A 13,763-nucleotide genomic window follows, 5' to 3' on the forward strand; every position below is an offset into this window, starting at 1 on the left:
CATCATACCACTTGAAAATAAAATGAATCGAGAAGTTTTATTTTAAACAAGGAGATAATGAGGTAAACAAACACCTCTGTCTCCTGCCCACCTCTCTCAGGTGTGCCGGCTGTCAGAATTCTCCTGTTATAACCACCTTACTTCTGAAAATGCCTTCTATGTACAAAGTTTTTACATAAATCTCAGTGGATCCCATAGCCCGTGTTCTCCAAGAAGCCTCCTTTGTTAATTTCCCCTAACATTCTCTTTCCGCCACTAACACCTGACAGCTCTATCTAACTGAGAATGTGAAATGTTGGTTTGGCCATTTGTTGCCTCAATTTGTTCCAAATTTATACCTCTAGTCCAGATTTATACTCTGAGCACAGACCCGTATATACAATTGCCTAGTGACATCTCCATTTGGATGTCTCAAAGGAAGCCATTGCAACTTCAAAATTGAACTAACCGTCTTTTCCCTTCAAATCTATTTTCCTTTAGTGAGTGACACCAATGTCCATCCTGGAATAGCTCATTTGGTTTAGCAGCTGTTTAATATTGAAAATTACATCAAACACAGGCACTGCCTTATTCCCAAATAAAATGTGAAGGCCCAGTAGGCACAGGCTTGATTTGACAAGTTCAATAATATTACACAAATATAATATTAACTTTGCATCCAGAGAAGGACTATGAAAAATGTCCTCTTCTTCTCTGCTTCACCACTTTCCTGGCCTTGAAAGTACCAGTGATATACTGACTATGGTTACTTGAGAGATTTTCATTACTAGCAGATGATGAACTATGTTATCTGATTGACTTTATTGATGAAAACAATTAAAATGCCATCAATATATAATTTTTAAAAATATATATTTTTAAAAATACAAAATTCATCAATGACACCATAAGAAATTAGGGAATTCTTAGAGGCCAAATAAAATGTGAAAGAGGACAAAAAGAGAAGTAAGCAGTGCAATAATATAAGCTGTCCCCTTGAGAACATTTGTTAAAGGGGTATATATGAAATTTGGGTTTTACAGCAACACTGAGAACATGGAACAATTTTTAAAGCCCAAATCACACCTGTGGTCGGAGGTCCAATAAAAGTTGTCCTCACTGAAACCTGTAAGCTTGAATTGCTGTATCTCTAGCATAAGAGTAAACTAGAATAAGTACATCATCCATTTAACTAAAGGGAAAATCACTTGTCCCAAAGCCTTGGTTCTAGGTTGAGGGTAAAAGAAATGTTCCTGAGAATTCAAAACCACAAGCTGGACCACACACAGGTTTGTAGATAAAATTCACTTTCTTTGGGTAATATGCAAAACATCAAAACAGGGTTGAGTTTCCCCAGACACTGAGTAGAGGCAAATAAAGTTCTTCTCTGAAGTAACTTACCATGTATAAAATGCAGATTCTAAGGACCCACCCATGATATAGTAAATTAAAATCTGTAAACACACACACATAAAAAATTCCATAAAGGACCAATAAACAGGAACTATCAGTAACAAAGCAAAACAAAACAAACAAGAACATAAAATACACAAGGAATCAAGCCACCTTGAGCAAGAGTGAGCAGAAGCAAGACACGATAGAATCACATCAAAAAGACATCAAATATTAAAATAATCAGACACTGAATGTCTTATAATATTACTTCTGAAAATTTATGCATCCCTTATTGACATTCTGGTTTTTTTAAAAATGGAGTTCTAATTCAGTAAGTCTGAGAGGTGGGCCTCATAGTCTTCATATCCAATAAACTCCCAAGTGTTGTCATTGCTACTGATCTGTGAACAATATATTAAGTAGGAAAATTTCGATCTTATATTTTATATGTTGCATTAGTTTTCTGTTGTTGCTATAGCAAATTACCACAATGTAGAGTTTTAAAGCAACCAAAATTTATTATCTCACAGTTCTGTTGATCATAAATCCAAGTTGGCTTTGCTGGTCTCCCTGTTCCAGCTTTCACAAGGCTGAAGTTAAGCTGTTGACTGGCTGGGCTTTTATGGGGAGGCTCTGGGAAGAACCCACTTCTTAGTTCACTCAGGTTTTGGCAGAATCTGGTTCCTTGTAGTCATAAGACTAAGGTTGATTTCCTTTCTGGCTGTTACCTGGGGGCCACCCTTAGCTCCAAGGGGCTTCTTGCAGACCTTGTATGTAGGCCTCAACATCTCAGAGCAAGTAACTGCAAGTTGAGCCTTGGAATCTGGGCCAGTTTGGCTATATTTTGTCCCCCCAAAAGCCATATTCTTTAATGTAATCTTGTGAGGGCAGACAATCTTTTGACTGATTGTCTCCATGGAGATATGACTCAATCAACTGTGGGCTAGAACTTTGATTAAATTATCTCCATGGCGATATGGAGCCCACCCATTCAGGGTGGGTCTTAATTAAATCACTGGAGTCCTATAAGAGAGAGAGACATTTTGGAGAAGGCTGTTGAAAACTGGTACTGGAGATGCGAACAGAAGGAAGTTTGGAGATGCTAAGCTAAGAGATGCTAGCCCACAGTTTGCTCTAGAGAAACTACGAGAGGACCCCTAGATGATTAGATGCAAAGGAGCTGAAGATGCTGAGAGAGACAAGCCCAGAAACATTTTGGAGAAAGCCATTTTGAAACACAACCCAGGAATAGCAGACACCTGCCACGTGCCTTCCCAGCTGACAGAGGTGTTCCGGATGCCATCAACCATTCTTCAGTGAAGGTATCTTCTTGTTGATGCTTTAGTTTGAACACTTCTAAGGCCATAGAACTTTAAATTTGTACCTGAATAAATCCCCTTTATAAAAGCCAATCCATTTCTGTTATTTTTCATAACAGCAGCATTAGCAAACCAGAATAGAATCTCTCCAACTTTTCTTCTGCTTCATTTCTCCTCTGCCCCTTCTAGCAGGAGAAACTCTTTACTTTCAAGTCTTCATGTGACTAGATTGGATCCATCTGAATTATCCAAGGTAATCTCCCTGTAACGTTAATTACATTTGCATGATCCCTTCTCTTATTTGAAGTAAAATATTTGCAGGTTCTGGGGTTTAGGCATGGACAACTTTGATGGGCCATTCTGTGCACCACATATGTATTAAGAGATGTTAGACAGGCTTGATAATAACTTTAAAGGCAGGAGGCTAAAAAATAATAAAGAAATTTTATTGGAGAAATACATGAAATAATAAAAATGTAAAACAATATAACAATTGAAATTAGAATCTTACTGGAGGGAATAAATGGAAGATTAGACACAGTGGAAGAAAGAATTAGTAAAATTATCCAAAATGCAGTAAAAAGAGACAAATGAATGTCATGTAGGAAAGTGAAGTTGAAACACATGCAGACAGAACAGTTCAAAATTGTAATCTACATCAGATTGGAGTTCCTGAAGGAGGTAATAGAGAGAGTGAAAGACAAAGCATTATTAGAAGATATAATGACTGAAAAAATTCCAGAATTGTTAAAGAAAAAAACTATCCTTAGATCCAGAAATCCCAATAAATTCCAAGCAGGATAAATAAAAAGAAATCCTTATATGGACACATCACAGTGAAATGGACACACACAAAAAAACCACAGTGAAAGCCAGAAGATAATAAGAATTTCAATGTACTGAGATAAAAAACTGACTATTTAAAATTATATATATATAATAAACAAAGTATAACTAAATATATATATATATATATGTATATAGTGAAAATATTTAAGAAGGAGGATACAATAAAGATATTTTCATATAAATAGGAACTCATAATTTGCCTCCAGCAGACAATAGAGAAATTTCTAAAGGTGGTACTTTAAGCAGAAAGAAATTTTTCACTAATGGAGAATCTGAGAATCCTGAAGGATTGAACAAAGAAAGTGATAAATATGCAGCGGAGTCTAAACAATCACACATTTAATCCTACATCAATAATAATGCTTGTGATGTTAATGAGACAAGGAACTAAAATGAATGATAGTAGTTTAGAAGTCAGGAGATGAGTGATTGAAAGTAAATGTTGTAAGATCTCTGTATTGTTAATGGGTAAGGTAAAGTTATTTATTTTACTTTAGACTCTGAGGTGTTAATACAAGTTTAAATATCTATGGTAACCAATGAAAGAACAATAGAGCATATAACTTCCAAACTAATAGAGGAGAAAAATTGAATGAAAAAGTACTTAACCATTCAGAAGTGAGATGAAGTGAATCAATATGAGGCACGAAATCAGACGGTAGAAATAAATACATATGTGTGTATGTATATGTATGTGTATAGATATGTATATAATAATACTTTTGCTGTAATTGAATTAAAATGTTCACTTAAAAGAAAAGATAATCAGTCTTGGTTAAATCTGTATCCAGATACATAGACATGTGCTATATGTAAGAAATATATCTGAAATGAAACAATACAGAATGGTTTAAAGTAAAGGCAAAAACTAACCTGGCATTAAGCTATCTTAATGTCAGATACATTAGACTCTCGGGGAGAAAGCAGTACATGAGAAAGAGGTGTAATACCTAATGATATGTTAAATCTACCATAAAAATAAAAATTCTGAAATTTATATAAACTATGAAATTGCCAAGAACAGTAAAGGCACTGAAGAACAACAACATGAAATTGATGGGGATGGGGGAAGCTTTCCTTATGATATATTGAGACTTATTATAATGCTGTAGTAATTAAGACAGCAGGGCGGTGCTTCAGTGATAGACCAATTAACCAGTGCAAGAAGAGAGAGCCAACAATCAGCATTTGATCATAAAAACTTGATTTCTGGCAGAGCTGGCATTGCTGACACGTAGGGAAAGGACAGGAAACTATAAAGCTGTAAAAGAAAATATAGGAGACTATCTTTATGATCTTAAGATATGATTTTTAACAAGACAAAAAAACTAAAAACATATAAAATGCAAAATCTAACTCCTTCAATTCCTCTTCTTCTGAAGATACCTCAAAAAGACTATACATGCAAATGCAAATATTTTCCAAACATGTAATTGGAAAATAATTATTATGCATAATACATAAAAATTGCTACACATACATATTAAAAAATCAAATAATCTAATAGAAAAAATTAAGACAAAACTTAAATAGGCATTTCACAGAAAAAATAATTCAATTTGCCAATAAACAGATGAAGAAATGGTCAATTTCACTGGTAATCAGGGATATAAAAATTAAATACACAATGACATTTCATTTCAGACTTGCAAGGTTGGCCACGATCCTAAAGACTGATGATATAAAATGTTGACAAGAATGGGAATAATGACATCACTTGTAGTGCTAGTCTAAATTGGTAGAAGTATTTTTGTAAATAATTAGCATTATCTAGTATAGCTGAAGATGAAACTAACCTATGACCCAGTAATTCCATACCTAGATGTATACCTTAAAAATTTTTTTACTGACCAACCTGGTGACATGTACAAGAAGATGAGAAAACATTGAAAACAACCTAAATGACCTTCCTCAGGAAAAGAAATTAATGCATTTTGGTATATTCATGAAATTGAATATTAGGCAGCAATGAAAATGAATTACAGCTACATTCAAAAGAATTTACCAATCTAGGAGAAAAATACTACATTTATAAAATTAAGTTGCTAAGGAATATATAGCATAAAATTGGATTTATATAAAGCCCAACATTTTGTATAACTAAACATTGTTTTTTAGGAATAAAATAATTGTGGTAAAACTGTGAAGAAACACAAGAGATGATTTACCATCTCATGTTTCCTGCTAATTATTTGCATTCCTTCCTGTAGTTCTGCACTTAATTTGGCAATGATTTTCCTTCATCTGTAAGGATTTTCTTTAGTAATATTTAGTAATATTTGAAGTATTACTTGAGGTGTAATTCTGGTGGCCTCAAAGCGTCTCAGCGTCTAGGCATCTGAAAACGATTTTATGTCTGATTTTTATTTTGCCTTTGTTTTTTGAAGATTATTGGGGGGGACATAGAATAATATATTGAAAGTTGACTATTTCCTTTTCTATGCTTTAAAGATGTAATTCTGTTACATATTTTGGTTTCCTAATTCCCCATTGAAAAGTATCATTGTTTCACCCTTGAATGTAGTGGCTTATTTTTCTTTATCTGTTTTTGAGATTTTTCTGTGTTTGGTTTTAAGCAAAAAGGTTGTTGTATATTTGCAATTGCCTTTGTACAGGCAAACTTAGCCGTATGTAAATGGTAACTGGACATCAGATTTTCATCTCTAAAAATTTACATGCTTTGTAAATTTTAACATGTGGTTGAATTTTAATTTAAATTTGAATCCTCACTTGTTTCATAAAATATCTTTATTTTTTAACAATAAAAAAAGCACTCCCCCAATAACCTCTAACCTGCTCTCTCTCTGCAAATTTGCTATTTCTAGCCATCTTTTTCAAGTGATATATACTTTTTGTCCTATGTGTCTTGTTTATTAGACCAAGCATAATGTTTTCAAGGTTCTCCCATGCAGCAGTTTGCCTCACAACTTCATTTATTCCTATGGCTGAATAATATTCCGTTCTGTGTGAGTACCACATTGTTTATTCATTCATTTGCTGATGGACACTTAACAGTTTTCAGCTTTTGTCTATTGTGAATAATGCTGCTATAAACATTTGTATGCACATATCCATTTGTGACCCTGTTTTCACTATCTTTGGGTATATACCTAGAATTGGGATGAATTCCAGGCCAAATGGTAATTCTATGTTTAACTTTTTGAGGACCTGCCATATTTCTACAGTGGATGCACCATTTTACATTCCTACCCCAATGCACAGGAATTCCAATTTCTCCGCATCCTCTCCAACACTTGTTATGTATGTATGTGTGTGTGTGTGTGTGTGTGTGTGCTTGTTTTGTCTTATTTTTTTTAGATAATAGTCATCCTTGTGGGTGTGAAATGGTATCACATGGTTTTAATTTGCATTTACCCAATGGCTAATGATGTTAAACATTGCTTCATGTATTTATTGGCCATTTGTATACCTTCTTTGGATAAATGTCTATTTATGTCCTTTGCCCATTTTAATTGGATTGTTTGTCTTTTTGTTGCTACACTGACATATCTTTTAATATTGGTATTATGAGGATTGTTGAAATTAAAGAAGGTTCTTGGTACATAGGAGATTGCAAGACAAGCCAGGAAGAGACAATAAATACTGGCAAATACATCAGAAAAGCACAAATAATTTTTGAATCTAGGAGAGACTAATATGCATTGTATGGGAATATCACGTAAGTAGGTGATATTTAACTATCAAAAGCTTCCAGTTGAAGAGAAATTGCTTGACTTTCAAAAATCATATGATTTTGACCAAATTGAAATTCAAACAAGACCCTGCTATTATTCTAAATAGTCAAAATTATATTCTGGATTTTAAAGAGTTTAAAGGATTAGTTTCACCAACACAGGTTAATGAAAGTACCCTATATCATTTTTTAAATTAGAGAAGTTGTGGGGTTACAGGACAATCATGTATAAGATACAGGATCCCCATACACCTACCTACCACTAAAACCTTGCATTGGTGTGGAACATTTGTTACAATTGATGATAATGCTTTTATATAATTGTACTATATTTTTTAACACTAGTTACCTTTGTTACAATTGATGAATGGTCCTTAAAATAGTACTATTAATTATTGTCCACAGTTTACAATAGGTGTATTTTTTCCAGTATAGCAGTCTATTATTACACCTTGTATTCATGTCGTATATGGGTTATAATTCACGGAAGAACATTCATATACTTGTACTAGTAACTATAGTCCATTATCTATAATAGGATTCTCTTTTATACAGTTCTATGTCTTAGCTTTTAAATTTTATTCTAGTAATATATATGACCAAAAGTTTCCTCTTTTAATGACATTTGGCTATATAATTCAGCGTTGTCAATTACACTCACAATATTGTGCTACCATCACTACCATCCATTTCCAAACCTTTACAAACAACCTAAATAGAAATTCTGTACAAATTAAATATAAACTCCCCATTCTCTAGACCCAATCTATCCCCTGGTAACCTATATTCTAGATGCTAACTCTATGAGTTTGTTTATTATAATTTGTTCATGTCAGTGAGATCCTACAATATTTGTCTTTTTGTGTCTGGCTTATTTCACTCAGCATAATGTCTTGAAGGTTTATCCATGTTGTTGCATTCATCAGGACTTTATTCCTTATTTTGGCTGAATAATATTCCATTGTATGTATACACCACATTTTGTTTACCCATTTATCTACTGATGGACACTTGGCTTACTTCCATCTTTTGGCAATTGTGAATAATGCTGTTATGAACATTGGTGTGCAAATATCTGTTTGAATCCCTATTTAACAATTCTTCTGGGAATATACCTAATAGTGGGATTGCTGGGTCATATGGTAATTCTATATTTAGCTTTCTGATGAACTTCAGAACTGTCCTCCATGTTGGCTGCACTGTTTGACAATCCCACCAGCAATCAATGAGGGTTCCTATTTCTCCACATCCTCTCCAACACTTGTAGTTTTCTGTTTTTTAATAGTATCCATTCTAGCAGTTGTGAAATGATACCTCATTGTGGTTTTTATTTGCATTCTCCTAATAGCTAGTGATACTGAACATCCTTTCATATGCTTTATGGCCATTTGTATGTCTTTGGAGAAATGTCTATTCACATCTTCTGCTAATTTTTAATTAGGTTGTTTGTCCTTTGATTGTTGAGTTGTAAGATTTCTTTATATATTCTGGATATGAAACCCTTATTGGATATGTGGTTAACAAATATTTTCTCCCATTGAATAGGTTGTCTTTTCACTTTTGTGACAAAAGTTTTTAACTTTGAAGAGGTCCTACTTATTTATTTTTTTCTTTCATTGCTTATGCTTTGGGTGTAAAGTCTAAGAAATCATTGCCTATCACAAGATCTTGAAGATGCTTCCCTACATTTTCTTCTAAGAGTTTTATGGGTCTTGTTTTTATATTTAGGTCTTTGATCCATTTTGAGTTAATTTTTGTATATGGTGTGAGATAGGGGTACTCTTTCATTATTTTGTATATGGATATCCAGTTCTCACAGCACCATTTGTTGAAGGACTATTCTGTCCCAGCTGAGTGGATTTGGCAGCCTTGTCAAAAATCAATTGGCCATAGAAGTGAGGGTCAATTTCTGAACTCTCAGAATATTGATTCATTGGTCAATATCCATGTGCCAGTACCATGCTTTTTTTGACCACTGTAGCTTTGTAATATGTTTTAGAGTCAGGAAGTGTGAGTCCTCTGGCTTTGTTCTTCATTTTCAAGACATTTTTGGCTATCAGAGGCCCCTTACCCTTCCAAATAAATTTGATAATTGGCTTTTCCATTTCTGCAATGTAGACTGCTGGAATTTTGATAGGGATGGCCTTGAATCTGTAAATCATTTTGGGTAGAATTGACATTTTAATAATAAGAAGTCTTGAAATCCATGAACATGGAATGACTGTCCATTAATTTAGGTTTTCTTTGATTTCTTTTAGCACTGTTAGGTAGATTTCTGTGTATAAGTCCTTTACTTCCTTGGTTAAATTTATTCCTAGATATTTAGTTGCAATTATAAATGGATTTTTTTTCATGATTTCCTCCTCAGGTATCTCATTACTAGTGTATAGAACCACTATATACTAGTATGTACTGATTTTACATGTTGATCTTGTACCCCATCATTTTGCTGAATTTCTTTGCTGTCTATTTTGGGGGACTTTATAAATATAGGATCATTCCGTCTACTAGTAGTGAAAGTTTTACTTCTTCCTTTCCAATTTGGATGCCTTTTATTGCTTTTTCTTGCCTAACTGCCCTGTCTAGAACTTCTAGTACAATGCTGAATAACAGTGGTGACAGTGGGCATCCTAGTCTTGTTCCAGATCTTAGAGGGAAAGCTTTCAGTCTTTCACCATTTAGCATGGTGTCAGCTGTGGGTTTTTTGTATGTGCCTTTTATCAGGTTTGGGAAGTTTCCTACTATTTCATATTTTTCAAAGTGTTTTCATCAAGAAAGGATGCTGGATTTTATCAGTTGCCTTTTCTGCATCAGTGGATATAATCATGTGGTTTTCACCTTAGTTTTGCTAATATAGTGTATTACATGAAATGATTTTCTCATGTTGAACCACCCTTGCATACCTGGGATAAAACCTGATTGGTTGTGTGTATAATTCTTCTAATGTGCTGTTGGATTCAACTTTCAATTATTTTGTTGAGGAGTTTTGTGTCTATATTCTTAAGGTCTGTAATTTTCTTTTCTTGTAGTACCTTTATCTGGATTTGGTATTAGGGTGATATTGAGTGCATAGAATGAGTTAGGTAATGTTCCCTCCTGTTTAGTTTTCTGGAAGAGTTTGAGCTGGATTGGTATTAATTCTTGGAGTTGCTGATGGAATTCACTTGTGAAGTCATCTGGTCCTGGGACATCTTTGTTGGGAGATTTCTGATGTCTGATTCAATCTCTTTATTTGTAATTGAGCTGCTGAGGTCTTCTATTTTTTCTAGGGTCAGCATAGGTTGTACATGTGTTTCTAGGAATTTGTCCACTTCATCTAGGTTGTCTAATTTGTTGGCATATGGTTGTCATGGTATCCCTCTTATGATCCTTTTTATTTCTGACAGGTCAGTAGGAATGTCCCTCAACTCATTTCTGATTTTATTTACTTGCATCTTCTCTATTTTTTTCTTTGTCAATCTAGTTAACAGCTTATCAATTTTAACGAACTTTTCAAATAACCAACTTTTGGGTTTGTCAATTCTATTTTCTTTTTTTCAATTTCATGTATTTCTGCTCTAATCTTTGTTATTTTATTCCTCCTGATTACTATGTGATTAGTTTGCTGTTCTTTTTATACTTATTCCAGGTGTATAGTTAGGTCTTTGATTTTAGCTTGTTCTTCTTTTTTAATGTAAGTGTATGTGACTATAAATGATCCCCCTCAGGACAACGTTTGTTGCATCCCTTAAGTTTTGATATATTCTCATTTTTGTATGTCTCAAGATATTTAACGATTTCCCTTGAAATTTCTTCTTTGACCTACTGATTGTTTAAAAGTGAATTATTTAATTTCCATATATTTGTGGGTTTTCAAGTTCTCCGCCTGTTACTGATTTCCAGTTTCATTCCATTATTGCTAGAGAAGATGCTTAGTATAATTTCAAACTTTTTAAGTTTATTGAAACTTGTTTCATGAGACAGTATGTGGTCCATCCTGGAGAATGTTCCATGTGCACTCTAGAAGAATTTATATTCTGCTGTTTGGGGGTGCCATGTTCTGTATATGTCTGTTGAGTCTAGTTCATTTATTATATTATTAAAGTTCTCTGTTTCCTTATTGATATTCTGCCTAGATGTTCTGGGTATTGATGAAAGGGGTGTATTGAAGTCTCCAAATATTATTGTTAAGATGTCTATTTATCCCTTCAGTTTTGCCAGTGTTTGCCTCATGTATTTTGGTTAGTTGCATAAATATTTATGATTTTATTTCTTCTTGACAGATTGTCCCTTTTATTAATATATAGTATCCTTCTTTGTCCCTTGTAACAGCCTTTGACTTAAAGTCTATTTTTCCAAAATTAGTATAGCAACCTCAGCTCTTTTTGGTTTCTATTTGCATGGAATATCTTTTTCCAACCTTTCACTTTTAACTTGAGTCCTTGAGTCAAAGATGAATCTTTTGTAAAGAACATATTGTTTGATCATGCTTTTTAATCCATTCTGCCAATCTGTGTCTTTTGAATGGGCATTTTAATCTATTAACATTCAGTGTTGTTACTGTAAAGGCAGTACTTACTTTAACAATTTTTTCCTTTGGTTTTTGTATTTCATATCTCTTTTTTTTTTTGTCTTTTTTTTTCCTTTATTGCAATCTCTTTTTCTGTATAGTTGATGTTTTGTGATGCATCTGACTAATCCATTTCTAATTTCTGTTGCTGTATATTTCTTAAATACTTTCTTTGTGGTTACCCTGGAGTTTATATGGCACAGTCTACATCTATAACCTACTAATTTGAAAACATACCAACTTAGTTTCAATAGCATACATATTCTCTGAATCTTCTTTTCTTTGCACTTCTCCAAGTCACTCTCTCCTGTCTTTTCCTTTCAACCTGCAAAACTCCCTTTAATAATTCTTTTAAGGCATGTTTTTTTGACGAACTCTCTCAGTTTCTGTTTATTCTCATTTTTGAAGGACAGTTTTGACAGATAAAGAATTTTGGGTTAGCAGTTTTTCTCTTTTAATACCTTAAATGTATCATACCACTGCCTTCACATCTCCATGGTTTCTGACAAGAAATCAGTACTTAGTCTTATGAGAATCCCTTGTCTGTGATGAATTGCTATTGTTTTGCTGCTTTCAGACTTCTCTCTTTATATTTGACATTTAGCATTCTGATTAGTATGTGTCTCGGAATAGGTCTATTAGGATTTTTTTCTGTTTGGAGTATGTATGCTTCTTGCACATGTATATTTATGTCTTTCATAAGAGTTGGAAAATTTTGGGCCATTATTTCCTCAAATATTCTTTCTGTCCTTTTTCTCTTCTCTTCTCCTTCTGGGACACCCATGACACATATGTTTGTATGCTTCAGGGTATCATTCAAGTTTGTGAGACACAGCTCAATTTTTTTCTATTCATTTGTCTATAAGTTCTTCTGACAGTAGGATTTTGATTGTTCTGTCTTGTAGTTCACTGATTCCTTCTTTTGCCTGTTCAAACCTCCTGTTGTATGCCTCTAGTGTATTTTTAATCTCTACTCTTGGATTACTCATCCTCATAATTTCTGTTATGTTTCTTTTTATAATTTGAAATTCTTCTTTATGCTCACACATTGTCTTTTTAATATGATTTATCTCTTTATGCTTATTTTCCTTCATCTCATTGATTTGATTTAGGAGATTTATTTGAGCTTCTTTGATTAGTTCTTCCAAATTCAGGGTCTCTTCTGAAATTTCAATTTATTCTCTTCACCAAGCCATATCTTACTGTTTCTTAATATGTCTTGTAGTTTTTTTGCTGATGTCTGGGCATCTGATTATCCTGTTGAGTTAACTCTGAAGTTCAATTTCTCTCTCTTGCCTAGAATTTATTGTTGATTGGCTTCGTGTTAAGGTTCTTCTTTGACACTTGGTCCAACTTATTCTGGACCTTTAGAATAGCTGAAGTTTGACTGATCAGCTATTCTGAGTCCTTTATCATCTGATTCTTGCCCTGTATATGTGGTATAATTTCTAAGGTTACACTTTTTTGTGTAATTTTTTCACCTCCAGGAGAAAGCTTCCTTTTCTCTGTTCTTTCTCCAGGAATCTTTCTCTGTTGTTTGTTTTTGTGCAGAGTTTTCTCCCCAGCTCCTATGATTTGTTTAAATTCTTTCCCTCACTTTTTACCCTGTTTTACTTACACTTTTCAGCTCTAGGAACCTCCAGTCTTACAGCAGTTCAGTTTAGCCCTCCCCTCCTTTTTTTCTCTGTGAGACTTTTCTGCCTCCAGTTTTTTCCTCATTAGGGTATACTGCCCCAAGGAGCCAGAAGAATGGACTGGGACAGAAGTTTCCTACCTATTATATTTCTCTTTCTTTGATTCAGCATATGTGAAGATCATCTCTAATCTCTACTGTCCTCCAAAGTTCTGAGCAATTGGAATTTGTTCTTATAGTTGCTGAATCTTAATACTCTGTGAAACCAGCTGTGGCCATTAGAGGTTTGAAAGACTTGGGATAGAACATTAATAAGGCTGACCCCCCACACACATTTTGATTGCA

Source organism: Choloepus didactylus, chromosome 20, assembly GCF_015220235.1.
Source record: "Choloepus didactylus isolate mChoDid1 chromosome 20, mChoDid1.pri, whole genome shotgun sequence".
Taxonomy (NCBI): domain Eukaryota; kingdom Metazoa; phylum Chordata; class Mammalia; order Pilosa; family Megalonychidae; genus Choloepus; species Choloepus didactylus.